The 22,750-nt window shown below is 40.9% G+C and overlaps 1 long non-coding RNA gene across 1 annotated transcript in view; it reads left to right on the forward strand.

Moving 5' to 3' along the window:
- Positions 1 to 17,665, forward strand: part of LOC142828068 (uncharacterized) — a 40,763-nt gene extending 23,098 nt beyond the window's left edge. Inside the window, exons 4-6 of the long non-coding RNA XR_012903007.1 lie at positions 4,827 to 5,018; positions 14,753 to 14,886; positions 15,022 to 17,665. This is a non-coding gene — a long non-coding RNA (uncharacterized LOC142828068). The remainder of the gene's footprint in view (positions 1 to 4,826; positions 5,019 to 14,752; positions 14,887 to 15,021) is intronic.
- The last annotated feature ends 5,085 nt before the right edge of the window (positions 17,666 to 22,750 follow it).

Consider the following 22,750-nt stretch of genomic DNA (forward strand, 5'->3'; position numbering starts at 1 on the left):
TAGTCCTTGTAATTTTGGCTCTCAATGAAGATTTTGCATGAATTTACGTGATGCCAATCTTGGTTTTCCCAGTAGTTACAAGTATCTTCTTTGTTTCCACTATGATAGGTTTCCTTCAGGTGTCATTACCACAGAAGTGCCTAGAGCAGGGGTGGGAAATAATTTTGGCAGGGGAGTCACTTCATGAATCTTGGCAGTGGTTGCAAGCAGGATCCGCCCCCTGAAAAGATGGGGCCCGTGGTGAAAGGAGTGTAGCCTCAGGCAGGAGGAGCGGTTCCCTCTAGGTATCGTGCACCACGGCAGGGTGAGAAGACTTTGCATACTCCCTCACCCCCCAGGCCAATTGGGACCCAGGGACAGAGGAGTACACAAAGTCAAACACTATTCAAAATGACTGGTGACTCTCTCTAGGTACCATGCGCCTGTGGTAGGGGGAGGGAGCCACGAGCCACTTTGAACAGCGAATAACTTCACTCACTCCCCTAGCCCGAGTCTCGATTAGCCTAGAGGTAAGAGAGCATAGGGAGGGCTGTGTGCCATATCAAACAGCTTGGTGGATCAGATCCAGCCTGCAAGCTGTGTCTTGCCTACCACTGAGATCAGGGTCCTATTGTACTAGACGTGGTACATACATACAGTTAAGGGTGTGTCTATACTTGCAGGAAGATCAATGCTACAGTGGTTGGACTTCAGGCATTCAATTTAGTGGGTCTAGTATGGACCAGCTAAATCAAACACTGAGGGCACCCCATGGATGCCGTTATTCATTGCTGTTGTGAGGAATAAGAGAAGTCATAGAATCATAGAACACTAGAACTGGAAGGGACCTTGAGAGATCATTAAGTCCAGTCCTCTGCCCTCATAGTAGGACCACCATCCCCGATAGATGTCTGTCTAACCTGCTCTTAATTATCTCCAGTGATGAAGATTCCACAACCTCACTAGACAATTTATTCCAGTGTTCAACCACTCAGGGTATGTCTACACTGCCACCCTAGTTCGAACTAGGGTGGCTAATATAGGCATTCGAAGTTGCAAATGAAGCCCGGGATTTAAATATCCCAGGCTTCATTTGCATCTTGCCAGGAGCCGCCATTTTTAAATCCCCGTTAGTGCGGACTCCGTGCCCGCGGCTACACGCAGCACGGAGTAGGTAGTTCGAATTAGGCTCTCTAATTCAAACTACCGGTACACCTCATTCCACGAGGAGTAACGGTAGTTCGAATTAGAGAGCCTAATTCGAACTGCCTACTCCGTGCCACGTGTAGCCGCGGGCACGGAGTCCGTACTAATGGGGATTTTAAAATGGCAGCACCTGGCAAGATGCAAATGAAGCCTGGGATATTTAAATCCCAGGCTTCATTTGCAACTTCGAATGCCTACATTAGCCACCCTAGTTCGAACTAGGGTGGCAGTGTAGAAATATCCCTTGATAGGAACATTAGTAAAACTTCCTAACTAACTAAACCTCCCTTGCTGCCATTTAACCCCATTGCTTCTTGTCTTATCAGAGGCCAAGGAGAATTTTTCTCCCTCCTCCTTGTAACTCCGTTTTGGATACTTTAAAACTGCTATCATGTCCCCTCTCAATCTTCTCTTTTCTAAACGAAACAAGCCCAATTCTTTCAGTCTTTCCTCACATGTGATATATTCTAGACATTTGGTCATTTTCTGTTGCTCTTCTCTGGACCTTCTCCAATTTCTCCACATTTTTCTTGAAATGTGGTGCCCAGAACTGGACACAAGACTCCAGTTGAGGCCTAATCAGCACAGAGTAGAGTGGAAGAATGACTTCTCATGTCTTGCTCACTACACTCCTGTTAATGCATTCTAGAATAATGTTTGCTTTTTTGCAACAATGTCACTCTGTTCAGACCACTAGATCCCTTTCTGCAGTACTCCTTTCCAGACAGTCACTTTGCATTCTGTATGTGTGAAACTGATTGTTCCTTCCTAAGTGGCGTACTTTGCATTTCTCCAGTTTGATCAGATCATTTTGAATGATGACCCTATCCTCCAAAGCACTTGTAATGCCTCTTAGCTTTGGTTTCATCTGCAAACTTAATAAGCGTACTCTCTATGCCATCATCTAAATCATTGATGAGGATATTGAACACAACCAGTTCCAAAACAGACCCTTGTGGAATTCTACTTGTTATGCCCCTGCAACATGACTTTGAACCATCAATAACTACTCTCTGAGAACAGTTATCCAGCCAGTTATGCACCCACCTTGTACTAGTCCCATCTAGGTTGTATTTCCCTAGTTTATTGACAAGAAGGTCATGCGAGACCATATCAAATGCTTTACTAAAATCTAGGAATACCATTTCCACTGCTTCTCCCATATCCACTGGGCTTGTTATTCCTGTCAAAGAAAGCTATCAGATTGGTTTGACATGATTTGTTCTTTACAAATCCATGCTGGCTGTTACCTATCACCTTATTGTCTTCTAGGTGTTTTCAGTGAATTCCTTAATTACTTGCACCATTATCTTCCCTGGCACAGAAGTTAAATTGGCTGGTCTGTAGTTGTTCTTATTTTCCTTTTTATAGATGGGCACTATATTTGCCCTTTTCCAGTCTTCTGGAAACTCTCTTACAACTTCCATGACTTTTCAAAGATGATAGCTAAAGTCTCAGATATCTCCTCTATCCACTCCTTGAGTATTCTAGGATGCATTTCATCAGGCCCTGGTGACTTGAAGACATCTAACTTTTCTAAGTAAGTTTTAACTTGTTCTTTTTTATTTTAACTTCTAAACCTACCTTCTTCCCACTAGCTTTCACTATGTTAGCCATCCTGTCACCATCAATCTTCTTGGTGAAAACCAAAACAAAGAAGTTGGTCTTCACCTCTGCCATTTCCAAGGTTTCTGTTATTGTTTCTCCCTTTTCACTGAACAGTGGGCCTACCCTGTCCTTGGTCTTCCTCTTGCTTGTAGTATATTTTTAGAATGTTTTCTGTTTACCATTTATATATCTACCTAGATTGAGCTTGTTTTGTGCTTTTTCCATTCTAGTCTTGCTCCTGCATACTTGCGTTATTTGCTTACATTAATCCTTTATAATTTGACCTAGTTTCCACTTTTTATATGACTCCTTTTTTATTTTTAGATAACGTAAGATCTCTTGGTTAAACCAAGATGGTCTCTTGCCATACTTTCTGTCTTTCCTACACGGTGGAATAGTTTGCTTATGGGCCCTTAATAATGTTCCTTTGAAAAACTGCCAACTGTCTTCAGTTGTTTTTCCTCTTAGTCTTGCTTCCCATGGGACCTTACCTACCAGCTCCCTGAGTTTATTAAAATCTGCCTTCCTGAAATCCATTGTCATCGTTTTGCTGTTCTCCCTTCTACCATTCCTTAGAATCTATGATTTCATGATCACTTTCATCCAAGCTGCTTTCCACTTTGAAATTTTCAACCGTCCCTCCCAATTTGAGCATTTCTCCCATCGACCTCCCACTGTGAGGCCAGCACCAAAGCTCAAGCGAAGGTATGTTGACTCCATCTACATTATTTATATAGCTGGAATTGTGCACTTTAAGCCAACCTTCAACGGTAGTACAGATCTGCCCTAAAAAACAGACCATTTCCTGTACATCTTATAATCTAAATAAATGAGATAACAAGTTATTATTCCCATCTAATAGATAGGAAAACTGAGTAACAGAGAAATTAAATGACTTTCCTTGGGTCACAGAGTGAGTTTGTTACAGAGCTGGGATTTGAACTTAGTTCACCTCTGTGGGTATGCCTAGACTACAGAAGTATCCCGGAAAAACTCTGCCGCATTCAAAGAACGCATCTGCTCTTCTGAAATTTTTTTCGGAAGAGCAGACGAGCTTTTTCGGCATCCCTGTAAATCTCACTTTACGAGGAAGAAGGGATGTTCTGAGAGAGGTTTTTTTCCCCTCACATTTGGCCCAGTGTAGACACACCAAATGTCAGAAAAGCCTCTCCTGAAAAAAGAAGTGGAAAAAAGCCATGCAAATTGCGTATCTTTTTCCTGAATTACTGTGTAATCTAGACACAGCCTGGGTCAGGGCAGGGAATTAGCAGTAGGACCATACCTTTTTTTGTCTGGTTTTGTTAATCCGCATAATACTAAAGTTTTGTATGTAACCTAGAAACAAAAGAGGAAAAGTAAAAATAATAATAAGAAAAAATATCTCCCATATGTATGCATTCAAAGGTGTTGCATAAAGTACTGTATATAATAAAACAGCAGCTATTTCACAATCTTGAATTCCATTTAGTTAAAGTAATTCATTGGACTCCAGATGCTGAGAAAAAAATACTCTTGTGAAGATTTTAAGCATAAATCTGCTCTGATCTGTATATTAGTTTTCTTTATTGTATGGGTATCACGATCCTCCTCACTTGATTTTTGGAAGTATTCAACAGCTATTCTCTAGCTGAAGACAAAGGGAGCTGTAGTTGTGCAGCATTTGGAAAGTCAGGCTGTATACTTAGATGCCAAAATATAGAATCATAGAACGGGGAAGGAAATTCGAGATGTCATCAGGTCTAGTCCCCTGCAGTCATGGCAGGACCAACCACCATCTAGATCATCCCTGACAGGTCTCTGTCTAACCTGTCCTTGAAAATCTCCAATGATGGAGATTACACAATCTCCCTAGGCAATTTATTCCAGTGCTTAACTACTCTGAAAGGAAGTTTTTCTTAATTTCCAACCTAAACCATCTTTGCTGCAATTTAACCCCTCATATCCTCAGAGGTTAAGGAAAATATGTTTTCTTCTCCTTCTTCCTTGTAGCAACCTTTTAGGTATTTGAATGATGTTATCATGTTCCTTCTTAGGCCTGGTCTACACTGGGACTACATCTACACCTCATTTTCATACTTATTGAGCCACCAGCTCGTTGGAGGACAGCATGGATGAGAAAGAGAAGGAGGAGGAGAATGATCTGAAGGCAAATGGGGCAACTGATATCACTGAGAGTCAAGAACTTTTCATAACCCTGGGCACTGATCCCAGTGATGGCATTTCTGGTGAGTTCATATTTTTTTATCTTACTAAAAGTGGGTGTGATCTGTGGTAGCCACTTAGTCTACACAGTGCGGGGTCCCTGGAACAGCTTGTTATCGTGTCTGTAGATGGATCCTGGAATCTTCCCTGCACAGCTCCATAAATCTGTCCTAGAGGAACTCTTTAATCCTTCTCACAAGGTTTCGGAGGGAGGCCTATCTTATTCTGTCCTCCATCGTAGGCTACCTCTCCAGGACAGTCCATCGGGAAGGGGTTGGGCATCACTTAAGCACAAAGCATTGCAGGAGAAGGTCCAGGTTTCTGGTCTTATGGAGTTGGCGTCCACTCTCTATCACTCTGTGTGATTTGGAGAAGATTGGTATCTCGCATGGCAACGTGGATGAAGCAGGGGACTCTATAAGCTGGTGTCTCTGCCATAAACCTCCATTTGCTCAATCCCAATGAGGTATGGCTTGAGCACTGCCCTATCCTGCTGCCAGCCCTCTCCCTCCTTGTACTTATCCACTTGCCCACCCCTGCAGAAAGGTAAAGTTGCACTCTCTGGGCAAATGGGGATGCCAAACATATGGTCACAGCATGAATCCTTGCCCTGGCACCCTGGCTGGGCCCTCTGACTCCCACAGATTGAGCCCAGTCCTTATCCTTACAGTGCCTGCCACCAAGCCAAGTCCCGCCGATCCTTTAAGAACCCTAGTGTGCCTGCTGCATTGTGGTCACGTAAAAGTGTAAATGTGGCTTTATACATAGCACATCCCTATTATCTGTAGACAGAACTTACTTTTATTCTAACAGATTAGGTTTTGCACTCTACAATGTATTTCCTGAAAAGTCTACCCTTCACTTCTCATTACAGCAGGAAGAGCAGTGAGGCTTCTGCTTACTGCCCCAGCCCCACTAGCTGTCTGTTTGGCACAAATCAGCAGGCAAAAATGCACTATGGATGACATGTTCAAGGAGCAAATACAATCCATCCACTTGGACAGGGAGCACTTAAGCGTGGGGAGGAATATGCTGCTAGAGGCGAGGCATACAGAGCATGAGGACAGGAGAGCATGCAGGGAATTGGAAGTGAAGAACCAGGAAAGAGTCCGTGGCTGATGTGATGGACCACATGGCGCCTTTCCAGGATGCCAACATGCACTGGCACTGCTTCTAGTCCTTGCGGACCAATGTTCCCTCCTGACCAAGTTCCATAACCTCCTCTCTCAGTGGACCTAGAAAGGGGGTGGGGTGCTAGTCAAGAGCAGCCTCACACTGAACCCTCAGGGATGCATCACAAATCAAAAGGCTGTCCTCTTCAAAATTGTCATCACCCTCCCTGAAGCTCCCTCTCTGGACTACTTTTCTGTCCCTACTTGTGTTGATGGGAGAGGGGTTACCGGCAGTTTGGTCATAAAGCTGTCTAACAAATCCTCTCTGACTTGCACTGCCCCTTTCTGTGCTCTCTTTATTGTCCTGGTGTCTTGCTGCTCAAAATCCCTGGCTAGGCGCTGTGCCTTGGCTCCCCATCCTGACAGATAACTTTCCGTCTTACTCCCACAAATATTATGGAGCACACAGCATGCTGCCACCCCACTATGAGAATGTTGAATTTGCTGACATCTGACCTAGTCAGGAGAGTGTGGAACCTTCCCTTTAAATGCTCTAAAGCACATTCTACCATCATTCTGCACTTGCTCAGCCTGTAGTTGAACTGCTCCTTACTGCACAGATATCTAAGGGAAAAAAGTGCATGAAAATACTATTTGCCATTGGTCTTAAATTTGTGGGGGGGGGGGGAGAGGGAAGAGGGGAAATGAGTGCATTATGGGCCACTGGCAACATGTACCCAGAAACCCTCACTGCACAGTTTTGGTCCCAGCATAAACCAAAATGCAAAGTGGTGCAGACACTGTGGGATTGCTACCCACAGTGCATCTTTTTCAAAATCAACAGTAGACACCCTTCTGGGGATGCAGTACTTCAAACTAAATCAAACTCTTGCATACAGTGGAGATATGCAACTTTGACTTCACAAAATTGGGTGCTAAAGTTCAACCTTAAAATATTCTACCTTATCTTTCAAGACACTGCAGCAGTCGATCTTCTAACATTCAATTTAGCGGGTTTAGTAAAGACTAAATGCTGATGGTGCCCCTGTTGATCATGGTACTGTGAGGAGGAAGGGAAGTCGACAGAAGCATTTCTCCCATTGACTTCCTGTGGGGATAGTGTCAAAACTCAGTTTGAGGTACATTACATTATTTACATAGTCGGAAGAATTACTTCTAGTGTCTTGCCTACAACACTTCTGTTAACACATCCCAGAATTATGTTTGTTTGTTTTTTTTGCAATAGCGTCACACTCATATTTAGCTTGTTGTACATTATGACTCCCAGATCCCTTTCTGTAGTACGCCGCCTTAGAGTCACTTCCCATTTTGTACAGGTGTAGCTGATTGCTTTTTACTAAGTGAAGTACTTTGCATTTGTCTTTATTGAATTTCATCCTATTTACCTCAGACCATTTTTCCAGTTTCTCTGGATCATTTTGAATTACAATCTTGTCCTCCAAGGCACTTGCAACCTCTCACAGCTAAATATCATCTGCAAACTTTATTACCTAAATCATTTATGAACAGTACCAGACCCAGAACTGATCCCTGTAGAACCACATCCAGCATGATTGTGAACCATTGATAATTACTTCTGGAAACCTTATAGTATCTACATCTAGATTGCATTTCCCTAATTTGTTAAAGAGGTCATAAAAATTTAAGAACGGACATATTGGATAAAACCAAAGGTCCATCTAACCCAGCATTCTGTCTTCCAACAATGGCCAATGCCAGGTGCCTAAGAGGCAACCATGAATTTATTCAGTTCTTTTAAAAACCCTGTTAAAGTCCTGGCCTTCACAGCATCTTCTGGTAAAGAGTTCCACAGGTTGACTGTGCATAGTGTGAAGAAGTACTTCCTTTTTTTTAACCTACTGCCTATTAATTTAATTTGGTGACCCCCTAGTTCTTGTATTCTGGGAAGGAGAATAATTCTTCTTTATTTAGTTTCTCCATATTGATTTTATAGCCCTCTATCACATCTTAGTCGTCTCTTTTTTCCAATCTGAAAAGTCCCAGTCTTATTAATCTCGTCTCATATGGTAGCCATGCCATACCCCTAATTATTTTTTGTTGTCCTTGTCTGAACTTTTTCCAATTCTAATATATTTTTTGAGATGAGGCAACCACAGCTGCACACAGTATTAAGCATGTGGAAGTACCATGAATTTATATTGAGACATTAAGATATTTTTTGTCTTATTAGCTATCCCTTTTTTTAATGATTCCCAACATTCTGTTCGCTTTTTTTTTAATTGCTGCTGCATGTCAAGTTGGTTTTTTTCAGAGAACTGTCCATAATCCCAAGATCTCTCTTGAGTGATAACAGCTACTTTAATACCCCATCATTTTATACAAATAGTTGGGATTATGTTTTCCAATATGCATTTCTTTGCATTTATCAACATTGATTTTCATCTGCCATCTTGTTGCCCAGTCACCTACTTTAGGGAGAACCTTTTGAAGCTTTTCAGTCTGCTGCGGACTTAACTGTCTTAAGCTGTTTTGTATCATCTGCAAAATTTGCCACCTCACTGTTTGCCCCTGATCATTTATGAATATGTTGAATAGGATTGGTTCCAGTAGGTACTCCTGGGGAACACCACTAGTTAACTTTCTCCAATCTGAAAATGTCATGTGAGATTATACATTACTTACTAAAGCCTAGCTATACCATATCTACCACTTCCTTCTTATTCACAAGACTTGTTACTTTGTTCAAGAAAGCTATGAAGTTGGTTCTTGACAAATCCATGCTGACTGTTATGTATCTCTTTGTTATCGTCTAGATGTTTGCAGATGGATTCCTTAATTGTTTGTTCCATTATCTTTTCTGGTTCACAAGTTTAGGTGACTTGTCTGTAATACCCTGGATTGTCCTTGTTTCCCTGTTTATAGTTGGGCACTATATTTGCCCTTTTCCAGTTTTGTGGAATCTCTCCTGTATTCCATGACTCTTCAAAAATGATAGCTAATTACTCAGTCAGGTCCTTGAGTATTCTAGGATGCATTTCATCAGGCCCTGGTGACTTGAAGACATTTAACTTTTCTAAGTAATTTTTACCTTGTTCTTTCCCCATTCTAACTTCTGAACCTACACTGTTTTCACTGGCCTTTTTGGTGAAAATTGAAACAAAGAAGTCACTAGGCACTTCTCCCACTTTCACATTTTCTCTTGTTGTTTTCCTTTTTGTCGAGTAATGGATCTGTCCTGTCCTTAGTCTTCCTCTTGCTTCTAATGTATTTGTAGAATATTTTCTTTCTACCATTTATGTCTCTAGCCAGTTTGATCTCATTTTGTGTCTTTGCTTTTCTAATTTTCCCTATTTGTCATTAAATCTAGAACAGTCTCCCCCTGTATTGTTTGTGTATCTTAATCATCTTGATGAAAATCTTATTTATAAACAAAAAATTAGCACTTCAGTCAAAACATAGATCTGGTTTTCAACAACTTCTGAGCCTCCATTGCTCAAGGTGTCTCAAACTGGTCACTTGACATTAATAGTCACTTGTGAAAATTTTACCCTGGAATTATTTTAGTTATTCATTAACAAAATGTCTTTGTATTTTCTAAAACCAATGATGAGGAAAGGGATATTAAAATCATCCTTAATTATTAAATGCTGTTAGTTTGTGTTCCCAAAGCAACACCCTTTCCCTCCCTCCCCCCTCTTGCACAGATGCACTAGAGGGGGAAGTGGAGGCAAGGAACCACTTTAATCTTTATGATGGTGACATGGCTTGTTACAAGGAGGAGGGAGAAAAATTATTCTTCATAACCTCTGACATTAGGACAAGAAGCAATGGGCTTAAATTGCAGCAAGGAAGGTTTAGGTCGGACATTAGGAAAAATTTCCAAACTGTCAGGGTGGTTAAGCACTGGAACAAATTGTCTAGGGAAGTTGTGGAATCTCCATCACAGCAGATTTTGAAGAGCAGGTTAGACAAACACCTGTCAGAGGTGGTCTACATGGTGCTTGGTCCTGCCATGAGTGCAGGGGATTGGACTTGATGACCTCTTGAGGGCCCTTCCAGTGAAGTGATTCTGCAGGAGCAGTTTAAGATTCCAATCCAGAACTGTTGAGTATTAAGATGAGGGCATGGTTGATGGGTATGATGGCACTTAATGGCTCCAAGTTGTTGGGGTCTGCTGATGTGAGATGTGACTAAACCTCCAGCCTTCCAGCACCTTTGTTATGTTTGGCAGTAAGTATTATAGGAAAGTGGATTCTGATTCTTTGTAAAGGAACAGCATGGGGCACTGCAGAGAGCTATCTCTGCATGTCCCCCACAGCTCATTAGTATCTAGTGGATGGGGTCTGCTCATGCCACATGGTTCCCTCCCTGTTACTTACATAGTTTATGAACTGGATTTTGTCTTTATAGATGCACATATGACTTCCTTTTAAAATTAAATAAACAGAGCTATCAATCTGAGACTTTTTAGGGGGCACCCTAGAATTAATTGTTATAATTGTTCTTCAGAAGTGGGTTTTGCCCACGAAAGCTCGTGACACCATCTACATGTTTTGTTAGTCTTTAAGGTGCAACTAGACTATTTGTTGTTTTTAAAGTTTTTCCTGTTACAGACTAACTCGGCTCCCCCTCTGAAGCTTTTGAACATGTTATAGTAAAGTTATAAATCTCTGAAAATCAATAATAATAATAAAAATGTGGACCCAACCCTAACTATTTGGTCATGACTTGCGACAAAGCATAAAAAGCATAAGATGTCATTAGAAATTACCTCTCCCCTCCCCCTGATACATGTTAAAGTAGCCAATAAGCCTTGAACCTGTGTGCACCTGAAGGTTAATTCATGTTATTTTGTGCTTTTTTTTTTCCAAAGGTTCTATCATTCTAGATTTACAGCACTGCCGAGTTTCACAATGTTGCAATGCTGTCTTCAATTCAGCTGCTTCATATTGAAATTTCACACACAATAATTGGCTGACCTTCACAGCTATGGCAGAAACTAATTAAAGCCGTAAGGCTTTGCTAGCTAGGCTTTTGTGTGAAATGTGAAGTTTGGTGATAATGAAATATGGGGTACAGATGTTATTGTCTCAGATAGACTATGCCCTTGGTTCACACTAATGAAGAACAGCAATTATTAAACAAAAAGTATTTTTAACCATTAATTATTTGTGTTGTGACAGAGTAAAAACACAGCAGCATCTCTTTCACCCCTACTTCTTCTTCAAAAAAAGTCATTTAATGTCATTTTACAAGCTGATTGTGGAGTCCCCAGGATGTTACATGACACTTTATTGGTAGGAGGGGTCTTAGACTGAAATCAGGATGCCTTGCACAATTTACCATGCCAAAGAGAGGGGATCTTTTAGATGAGAGGAAATTAAAGTTTTGGGCTTTCTCTTTACTACAAAGAAAAGATGTTAATAGAAACATAACCTGTTGCTCTTACGTCAGTACCGTAGGCATGGAGGATATTAGCATTGGTAAGTAAGGATTGAAAGCAAGACTATATGCCCTGAAGCTGGTACTGACTTTCACCTTGTGAATTTAGCCCTCTGTGTTCTGCCCTTATGGGGTTAGCAATACAGAGCAAAGTATCAATGCCGTTCCTTGAAGATGACACTATTCAGTTTTGTATTATGGTCAATGGGCCAGGGTACATACGTCTATGAAAAGTTTTCACAGCAAAAAAGGGAAGACTATGACCTTTATGTGGTACCTACGCTCCACGTTGCTGTTACTTATTTGTTAAGTACTTTATTGCCACATTTAGTGTTACTTAGTGGGCTGATCATCTTAAGAGCCACCATAGCTTCTGTCCTTTATATCTTTTCCTCACCCATCTTCCTTCCTCTGTTTCTCTCCCATTCCTCTTTCTTTGCATCTTTTCTCCCCTTTGTATTTCCTTCCTAGTGGCACTTTCCAATTCCCATACTTTGCAGGCTTCATGGCCACTTCTTTCCCATACGGTCCACTAAAATGCTTTGCAATGAAATATACTCTACTGACATTTTAAGTGTCATGCTGGTATTTGAGAGTTAACACCCCAGTGCGATTAATTGGGTGAAGGACTTCACACTTCTCTGAGCCATTGTGTCAGGCTGTCTAGAGACTTGGGAAGATGACATTGCATTAGTTTACACCTGCTTCCCATTCTCCCATTTTTATTTTCAATTGTGAGGTCTGGACACTTACATATTTTTAAAAATAGTCAAGATTCTGCAGAATCCTAATGTGCCACAAAAACCCACAAAATACAATGAATGAACTGGATGTTTGGCACGCTGCATACCTTTGGCACAGACATTTGGGGATTTAGTCCTCAATCAGTAGGCATACATAATTGGTATAACTGTTAATGGAAGCAATGATGTGGCTAGTAAGTGGAAAGTGGAACACATGCTGGATAATATTCTGCCTGTATACATAGTATGTTCATAACTGACATGAACATGCCATAACACACATGATAGGAATGAACCAAGTGGATGTAAAAACTTAAACAACAAATGGTCCTTTAGCACCTTAGAGACTAACACAAAATGTAGATAGTATCACAAGCTTTTGTGGGTACAACCCGCTTCTTCAGATGAATGGAGCAAATGGATCTAATGGTCCAAATAAATAGCAGAAAAAGAGAGGATGGGGAGGGGAAGAGAAGGGAAAAAAATCTTGTCAATTAGAATGTCCATGCTAAATGATGCTAATAGAGTGGGCTGTAAGTGCTCGATACTTAGCTATCCTGGAAAATGACCCCTCACTCTCACAGTCTTGGGGGACAGGCCAATCCTCATGTACAGACAACCCCCTAACCTCAAACAAATTATTTCCAGTAACCACACAGCACTCTTCCATCATTCTCACCCAGGAAATCACCCCTGCAACTCCAGTGCCTACTCTATCCACACATCTACACAAGTGACGACATCACAGGGCCTAACCACATAAGCCACCAAATCAGAGACTCAGACAACTGCACAGCCACCAATATGTTCTATGCCATCAAGTGCCAGCAATGCCCCTCTGCTATGTATGTTGGCCAAATTGGACAGTCTCTGCGACAAAGGATTAATGGACACAAATCAGATATTCAAAATGCCAACACACAGAAACCTGTTGAGGAACATTTTAACTTGGCCGGGCACTCAAAGGATCTAAAAGTAACTATACTCTTACAAATCAATTTCAAAAACCAGCTGGAGAGAGAATTTGCCTTCATTTGCAAATGTGACACTTTTAATCAAAGTTTTAATCAAGACTTGAATTGGATGGGCCACTATATTCAACACCTTAATGACATCAAAAGCTAAGTATTGGGCACCTAGAGCTCACTCTATTAGTCTGATTTAACACAGACACTCTGTTATTTATTTGTACCTCTGGACCCCTTGCTCCATTCATCTGAAGAAGTGGGTTGTGCCCATGAAAGCTCATCATACCATCTACATTTTTTGTTAGTCTCTAAGCTGCTGCAAGGACCATTCGTTGTTGTTGTTTTTTCTTTTTTTTTCAGTTACTGACTAACACAACTACTCCTATGAGACAAGTGGATGTAGTAAAACACAGAGATTTACTGTATTAATGTATTTATAAAAGCCCCGGGAATAAGTCTGAAAACTGCCATAAGAAGGGTTGCTTTCAAGCTATTAATTGTGGTGGATAGAATTTTCCAAAGTAGCTCAGGAGAATTAAGTGTCCAACTCCCAATGGATTTCAATTGGACTTAGGAGCCTTACTCTCTGAGGCTCTTGTGAAAAATCCCAGCCCAGAACAAAGCATAGTCTTGGCTAAAAGGCTGTTCTGTGGGTCAAGTATTGTCAAGTGGTTTAAAGTTTAGGGGTGAGAGCTGGGCGGTCTGCATTCTGTAACTGGCTCAGTTACCGACTTGCACGTGACTTTGGGTAAGCCGCTTAGCCACCCTGTCTCTCCATTTCTGTGTTAATAAACTGAAGTTAAGATCTAGACGGCAGGGGATAGTGAGACATTGTGTAAAGGTATTTGAGATTGTAAGACATAAGGCACTGTAGAAAGGCAAAGCATTAATGAAAAAAGTGCACACGCCCTTTTAGGCAGCATCACTGAGCAAGGGGAGAGTCGGGCTAAAGAAATAGAGAAGAGGTTAGTCATGTGTTTGGCAGGAGGCAAATGACCTGGAGGAACAATTTTCAACCTTTCTGCATTTGCAGGCCTCTAAAAAATTTCAAATGGAGGAGCACAGGCCCCAAAACAGGGGCAACTGCCTCAGGGCCTGGCAATACAAAAAGGCCCAGAGCTCCTGGTCATCACTGCTGCTACTGAGGTAGCGGTGGCAGCTTGAGCCCTTTAAATCACTGCCAGCGCACTGTGATGCCTCTGGGCAGCAATGAGGGTGGTCTGGGGAGGGCACACTGCTCTACAGGCCATGCTGAGGGCTGCCTAACCCAGCCCCACCCCTTCCACCTGAGGACCTGTCCCCCTTATAGCAGCATGGAGCAAACCCCCTCCCCCCACTTGCTTAGGGAGTTGACGAGGCTGTTGGCCCTGCTGGAGGTATAGACCCCTTTGGAAATCTTAGACATTGTCTGCAGATCCCTATAGGTTTACTGACCACAGGTTTAAAACCACCTTCTTACAGAGTACTTGCCTTTTACAACTTGGCACCTTCTATGTTCATGTGTTTTCAGCATCTCAGAGACCAGCCCTGGAGAACATAAGGACATAAGAACGGCCAGACTGGGTCAGACCAAAGGTCCATCTAGCCCAGTATCGTGTCTTCCAACAGTGGCCAATACCAGATGCGCCAGAGTGAACAGAACAGGTAATTATCAAGCGATCCCTCTCTTGTCATCCATTTCCAGCCTCTGACAAACACCATTCCTACCCATCCTGGCTAATAAGTATTGATAGACCTAACCTCCATGAATTTATCTAGTTCTTTTTTTCAACCCTTCAGTCCTTCAAACATCCTCTGGCAAGGAGATCCACAGGCTGACTGTGCACTGGAATGATGAAACAGTTCTGAAATACTAAGTGTGTGACACATTCTGTATTAATACCAAGAGGCCAAAAGCTGCCCATGAAACATAGGCACACTGCACACTCTCCAGGTTTGCTTTGCAGTTCCAGTAACATAGAAATACTGGTTTTGATAGTAATGACTGCACCACACCTAAAGCGAGGCAGGGAGGGAGAGGGGGTTGGAAATGTCATCTGGGCTTTCTGAAAGAAGGCAGAGGTGCTTTATGGGAGGAGGAGGAGGTCAGAAACAGCTACAAAAGTGAATGATGGTCAGCTTTGCGTCGCAAACTTAACCCCCAGTAATGTGAGGTCTGAAGGCCGCAAAGGTGCGGTGTGGGAAGCCCCCTTTTCCACACAGGCAAGGTAGCACCTACCCTCAATCCTCTAGAAGTGGCAAATATTAGGTTGGGTTAGGACCTGTTGTGGACATTGTGCCAGACACTCCTTTTTAAGGGGGGCTGAGAAGGAATTTTTCCTGCACCACCAGATTGGTTCAGTGGAGTGAGGTTTTGTCGCTTAACACAGCAGGTGTTGGGAGGGCCTTTTCTGGTAAGAAGAAAAGGTGGTAGGCTGTATATCCCAACTTATTTTGTGCACTGCAGGTACTCCATAGGGAAGACATCCAAGGCCCAGAAAAATAGTTGTGTAAAGGACTTAAGGAAGTACTGGATAAAGGAACAGAATGGGGGATGGGAGTTGGAGATGCTAATGATTGGAATGACAGGGAGCCATATCCTGCCTCCTCCCTCATTCATATAGCCCACCTTAACCTTCCTATGTGTGTGTGGGGGTGGATAGTGAGGTCCAAGGCATGGGTGAGCTGGGGGACCTGAATGGAAGATAAAGGGGTGGCTGGTGGAAGCCCCAGGTAATGATTTGAATAAACATGGATTTGCCCGCACAGTATACTTTATCTTCCAGGTAGTCCCAGACATCTGATAATAAAATTGCTGTTCGATTAAAATCGATATCAAGTGTCGCCTGTCCTTATGGCGGCGTACCCACATAATGACTCTGTCATCTGTTGTGAAACATTCTGTGTTATGTTTGTGTGGGCAGTGCTATATGAAGATAATTTGCAGAGTACTGATTGTATTGCGTTTTTGTGCATTTTTAAATTGGTATTGTAGTCTGGTCCTCAAAGAAAAACCTAAAATCACACTCCTCCAGCAATATTTGAGACTAATAAACTCTCTTCGCTTGGTTTATCCAAGCAACTTTAAAAGGTCTGTGCCCAAAATAAGACGTGAAGGAGGCTTTGGTACATGCATAGGTAGGATTTGGGCTTGGTTTTAGTTTTATTTGTAAGGAAATATAGCAACCTTGAGAGGGCCTACCATGCATTATTGTTCCTGTCCAACACAGAGTCAACTAAGGATCCTGGGTAATGTAGTCCAACCAGCATTTCTTGTAGTATGAACTACTGTAATTAACACCAGAACAAAAACACAACGGGCCTAATTCAAAGCTCATTCAAATCTAAGAGAATGTTTAACGTGACCTCAGTGAGCTTTAAATCAAGCCCTTTATGTAGGTGATAATACATTTACTGTGGGCTTTAAGTGTTTAAGTTGACAAATATAAAGAACATCAGCCAGTTGCTGCAGTTAAAAGAACAAAAGGTGGGTACAGAAGAATGCCACATAGCATTGTTAGTTATGTTTAGTAGATTTTTGCAGTCGTGTCTGTTTTAGAAAACTGTTGCCTACGGTGGCCTCTGAAGCACAATAACCTGTGCTCGAAGTGTGTAGCACAAACTAAAGTGCAAAAGTAGAAGGCTGCATATCATGGAGGGGAAATTACATAAGAAGACAGTTTCCAGTAATCCTTTACAACTTCTGGTGTGTGCTGTAACAAATTTCAGTTGACATAATTGAAGGACAATAGCTGGTACCTGTGGGTGAGAAGGGATTTTGTATGCTGATTTGTGAGGTCAATTGTGTGGCATTAACTTACTGTGTATTTCTGAGTGGACTCTTTTCATGGCTCTTTAAAAGATTCCAACCCTGGAATATAATGTAATAGAGAAAATGAATTATCTGTTGCTCTTTTTAAGAGAAATGCTTGTGTAATCAAAATTGTGTAAAGCCTTTTCTTTTACATGAAGAGTGTTAGACAACTAGTGATGGGGATTGGGGCAGCAAATCAGACTGAGTACTTGTGACAGGATCTGGCAAGCACCTGGAAAACTGCTGCTTATAGTAGCAATGTCTGAAAGGTGCAAAGCTAGCAGAGCATAAGGGGGAAAAGCTTGGAGTTAATTAAAAAGCGTCTTCACTATGATATTAAGAGGCTAGCAAAGCATTATTTTAATAATGTAAGAAGTTTATAGAAGGCCAACTGAAAAAAATCTTTTAATTTTGACAAATTACCGTCTAAGTCAATAACATAACCAAATGTTTCCTAAACAGGAGACTGCAGCTTCAGTATATTGTCAGGCACTGCTCTTTTATGTATTTTCAAAGCAATCTCATCATTTAGTATATATGTGAATATCTATTCATATATACACACATGCAAATATACATGCCATCTACACACATCTCTCTCTCTCTCTCTCACACACACACACACACACACACTCATATATTAATAACATATAAGCACATGTTTAGGTCAATATATATTACAATTTTTTAAAATATGTCAAGTTTGGTTATATAGAAGTGTATGTTGGATTGACCAGGTTCACATATGGAGCGCTGTCTGATCATAGGTTTAAAACCTCTAGATTACCTCTGTTAGTTCAACTATTTCAGTCAATCTGTAAAATTCACAGTATCTCTTTCTTAGTTTTCACAAATTTGGAGTTAAGTAATTGTATCTTCAGAAAGCTCTATTGTGATGCTGAATTTTAGTAATTGACACCAATAACATAACTTTAAATTATCCACATTTTTTATAGTGGATAAGCCAGTCTGCTTGTAAATACGTTGAAGGATAGCATGTAGGTGGCAGAAGAATTATGCTACAATTTTAACAGCTAATAAATCTTTATTTAAACAAGGGACCTCTAAAATTTAATTAGGCATATAAAAGCAGAGATCATTCTGAGGGTAAAAATATGCCAGTTCTCACAAGAAAAGACATCTGCTTCATGGAAAAAATAAGTTAAATTTTACTCTTCTATTACTGTGTCAATAGGAAAGTTTTCCTTGAGGGATTGCAAATGTCTAACTTAAGGAAAAAATTCATGGCACACGCCTGGGTATAAAATAGCAGTATCTTGTTTGTGAGCCCTAATCTTAATTGTCTGGCTAACATAGTCACCATCACAGTCTCGTTCTGTCTCCTAAAGGAGAGATGATAGTCCCAAATCAAAATGGAGCTGCTTGTTAGTGAGTGTCTCCCCCATACTGCAGCGAGTACCGTGATTCTATTTTAATGAGACTCAGGATGATGATAATGGTAATCATGTTAGCTGTGCAATTACATGTCCCATAAAGTGAGCACTGCTCATTTAAAACCTTGTGTTCATTATGAACTAAAACGGAAACTTTAAAATGTGGATAAGATAATGTTAAAGATGAAAATCGAATCTCACATTTCTGATGGAAAGTTTGAATGCATTTTCTGAGGCCCACCCCAAACATCTGAGGATCCTATAAAAGCATGGGATCATCACATCTGTAGGATTGCATGACATAAGATTGTGTGATTAAGTGCAGTTTAAAGAGTCTTGTATAAAGTCTGGAGTCTGCTTGCTGGTTCACCATTTCCCAGTTGTCTATGAAGTTGTTGTTTTGTTAATCACTCATTTTAATGTCTGAAAAATAACTTTTATTATTCACAAACTTTATTGTGTAGGTGGAAAGTACTATGGAGAGAGAATGTGGTCAAGTATGTAACACTTGCCTGTTTAGACCGAACGCTCTGGGGGCTACAGAACTGTCACAGGGTACATCTAGACTACAAGCCTCTTTCAAAAGAGATCATTTAGACAGCAGCAACACTTTCAAAAACGTGATCTGCTTTTTCAAAAGAGAGCACCTAGGCAATCTGGACGCTCTCTTTCGAAAAAGCCCTGTTTGCGTTCAAGAACACCTTTTTCCGAAAGAGCTCTTTTAAAAAAAGGTATTCTTCCTCATAAAATGAGGTTTACCGCTGTCAAAAACACCACATGTTCTTTCTATTTCATTTTGAAAGACCGCAACGGCAGTCTAGGTGAAGTTTTTTTTACTAAAAGGCCACTTTTTAAAAAAAAAACCTCTGTAATCTAGACATACCCACACTGTATGAATGTGCAGTATTTAGCACAATGGACCCCAGATCTCAACAGAGGCATCTGGAAACCATCCTCACACAATTATTAAATAGTAATATTATCTTGTGTTGTCCAACTAGGGAGGGTTTTTATTAAGCTTTCTGTACTTTGCCCATCAAACAGACTCTGAAGTCCAGTTGAATCTATTTGAGATAACTCAAGATATACCATAAAGTTCATATGCAATGAGTCTTGGAATATCTTCAAGGCCTGGCCAACACTAGGTCAATTAGCCCCCAAAGGTCAATTTTGTAAGCGATGCATTCACACTACCAAGTCTGTTATTCCAGAATAAGGGGCCACAGAATTTGAACTCAGTAGCCCTGCTTTTCATGAGGAATAATGCTCATGAAATAGAGAATGAAATAATGTTAGGGTGGAGGCGCTGGTGCTGCTAATTCAAACTAATTGGCCGCTGGGAGGCCTCCTGCAACTCCCACCAGGGGTTCTTGGGGCTCTGAGTCTGAGGTAGTGAGGTGCCATTAGTGGAGCCTGCCTCAGACTACATTTGATACTTCCCCGTACTAAGCTCACAGAACTTTGAATCTGTAAAATCAGGTGCCCAGAAGTCAAATTAAATAAGTTTGAAATAATCTCCTAGTGTAGACATGGCCAAAGTGATTAGTACAAGATACAATAGGTAGCCAAAAATCTATGTTTGAAGGGAAAATATATGAAGATTGTTTTGCAAAGTGTGTTGCATATAATCCATGCCATTTAAAAGTTCATCTCTGCAGTGGGTTGGTTTGTGCTCATGTGTCTTTTTATTGTCTCCAGGAACCCATTGAAATTCAACAAAGTTCACCTTGCAAGGCTAACACTTGTAACAGCTGTGCTAGATTTGTAATCATTTGGCCCAAGAAGGCAACTCTGCTCTCTGTATATTCATTAATTTATTCTTTTGGCAAAAATTTTATGTAGTGTCTTGCATTGCTCTTCCCCTTCCCTTCCCTTCCCCCAAAAAACCCTGTAGCATTCTGGGATTTGCCCTCTCTATGGCTAAACAGATGTGGAACAATTTCACGTACTTGATGCTTCCAATGTTCTGGGAAATGAAACAAGTTTATTAGTGATATTTTTAAGATTTATGCTTATTAAGTATGGTGAGGACAGTTCTTTCATGAATCTATCTCTGTAGTCTCTTTTTTAATATGAAATTTGTGCCGCGCTTCAAGGACTCTGCTACTCTGCTAATATTTTTGATTGTCAACATATGGATTTAAATAAATTGGCAAAAGTGCAACTTTGTTCCATCAAGTTTATAATTTACTTTTAAAGCCTTGTGAGTAGTGTAGGCTGTCTGTGATGGAAGACAAAAGACATCACAGAGACCAAACACACTGGACAAAATGGGCCCACTTCTGCCTTCAGTTTCACCTGCACAATTCCACACTGGCCCACTGGACAAATGGTTTGGTTCTGACATGGTGGATTGCAAAGATTCTTGGTTTTATAAAGCAATTGATTTTACATATCACAAGATTTAAATGCGTAAAATGATAGCCAGATGTTAGATCCAGAAATGGATCATGTTACTAAGAGCCATTGATTCAACTGGGAACAATAACTACATCTCTAATGACTTGCAGTGGAACACTTTAATGGGAGCTATTTTATCTAACAGTGTGTCACTGCTATTATTGTTAATGTTGTGCCACTCTGGCTAGGGTTGTCTGAACCCAAACTTGGTCTAAAAGCATGAGGTTACAAGCCAAATAAATCTTCTTTTTAGCTCCACCTTATTTCTCTGTCCACTTCAGTTCTTCCATATCTGCTCTCTTCATCTCTTTTCACTGTTCCCTCTCTCTGCATATTTACCGTTGGGGATTACACTTTCATAAATACGGGACCTCTCCCATTTCTCCCCTCCTCCCATGCCACTATGTTATTCCATTCTTTAAACATCACCTTTTTTCTCTTTAACTCACAATTGGTAAAGCTGGATAGGCAGTATAGAAACATTCAGGGCAGATCTTTAAGCAAATAAACTCTAGACCTCAGTGACTGTAGTTTACTGGAGAATTCATGGAGCAACAGTTGAATCTTCTTTAGCAGGAATGAATGACACCTAGGTGCTTCCTTACAAGTGATGGTAGGTAGGACATGTTTTCTGAGTCTTCTGGCAGAAGAAGTCTGCAGAACAACTAGAGCAGAATCAGGAGAATTCTAGGAAGACCAGCAGGGAGGAAACTGAAATTCAAGTCAATGTTAGAACATATAGCTCCCTGAAAGATCTGTGTGATTTGCACCTAAGATAAAGACCTGGATCTGGAAATTAAGGCACTGGGAGCTATTGAGATTGGAGCCATTCCTATTAAAATGAAGAGACAGAAAATCCAAAGTGAGGAAAAAGCCAGGAAAGAGGCTGAAAGCTGGGGAGGGAAGATCAGATCTGGAAATTTCCTGAAGCCTGGAGCAGGAAAGGAGCTGGAGATGACAGAGAAGGAAATCTAGTAGGGAGAATTTTCAGGGGGTCTGAAGGGATGATCACCATGTACTTGCAGTTATGTTACTCAATCACTAGATGAATGAGAGTGCCATGTAAAATTCCTGACAATGTGACCAATGGTAAACAACAAAAAGAAAGCTGGAGTTTGAACAGTGTGAAAAGTTATTTGTTTATAGTTTATAGTCCTTTCACAAACACCTGTTTTAAAATATACTGTGATTCTATGCGTCACAAAACCATAAGTTATGTACACGCTGAGGCAAAGGCCTTTGTCAGGCACTGTAGTGGAAAAGTTCCCCTTTTTCTTGTTTCAGAGCTTTCATTGGATTTATGTTTTACACTCTGCTACCTTCAACTGTGAATTTTCTTTTAAATGTTGCGTATCATGCTAGCAAACCAGAATCTAAACATAGAGGAAAGAAAAGAGATTGGTTGGGTGGATTTTAAGTAGCACAAATTATGTCACATTCTGCTTTTGCTGACAGCCCCTGCTGACTAAAAGACAAGCAAAATGTCCTGTATCCTTCACTCCAAGAGGTCTGGCTTTTCCCTCATGGAGGACTGCAGACATAAAGGACAAAAGTTGAGAGCAGGGGTATGACTCTAATCCAGTAATATGATCCTTTTACAACTGTGTTTAATGAAAAATTCATTCTTTTTCCTCCTCTAACATAACGGAAAAGTTTATGTTTGCTACACATGTTGGGTTTAGATAAAGGAATAAGCATTGACAGTGTCTTTTCTGGCACCTAAAAAATAAGAGGCTAGATTCTAAGTCCGCCTCTGATTAATTTGTTGGTAAATATAATTTTACTATTCAACTGACACTAATAAATGTTTTGAGGGATGAAGTTTTGACATTGTTTCTTTATCCTTGTGCTACATATAAACAGTAATTGCCTAACTGGCAGTCCTATGACTGGATATAAAGCCCCTGTTTATATAGTTCAG

This window comes from Pelodiscus sinensis, chromosome 3, assembly GCF_049634645.1.
Source record: "Pelodiscus sinensis isolate JC-2024 chromosome 3, ASM4963464v1, whole genome shotgun sequence".
Taxonomy (NCBI): Eukaryota; Metazoa; Chordata; order Testudines; family Trionychidae; genus Pelodiscus; species Pelodiscus sinensis.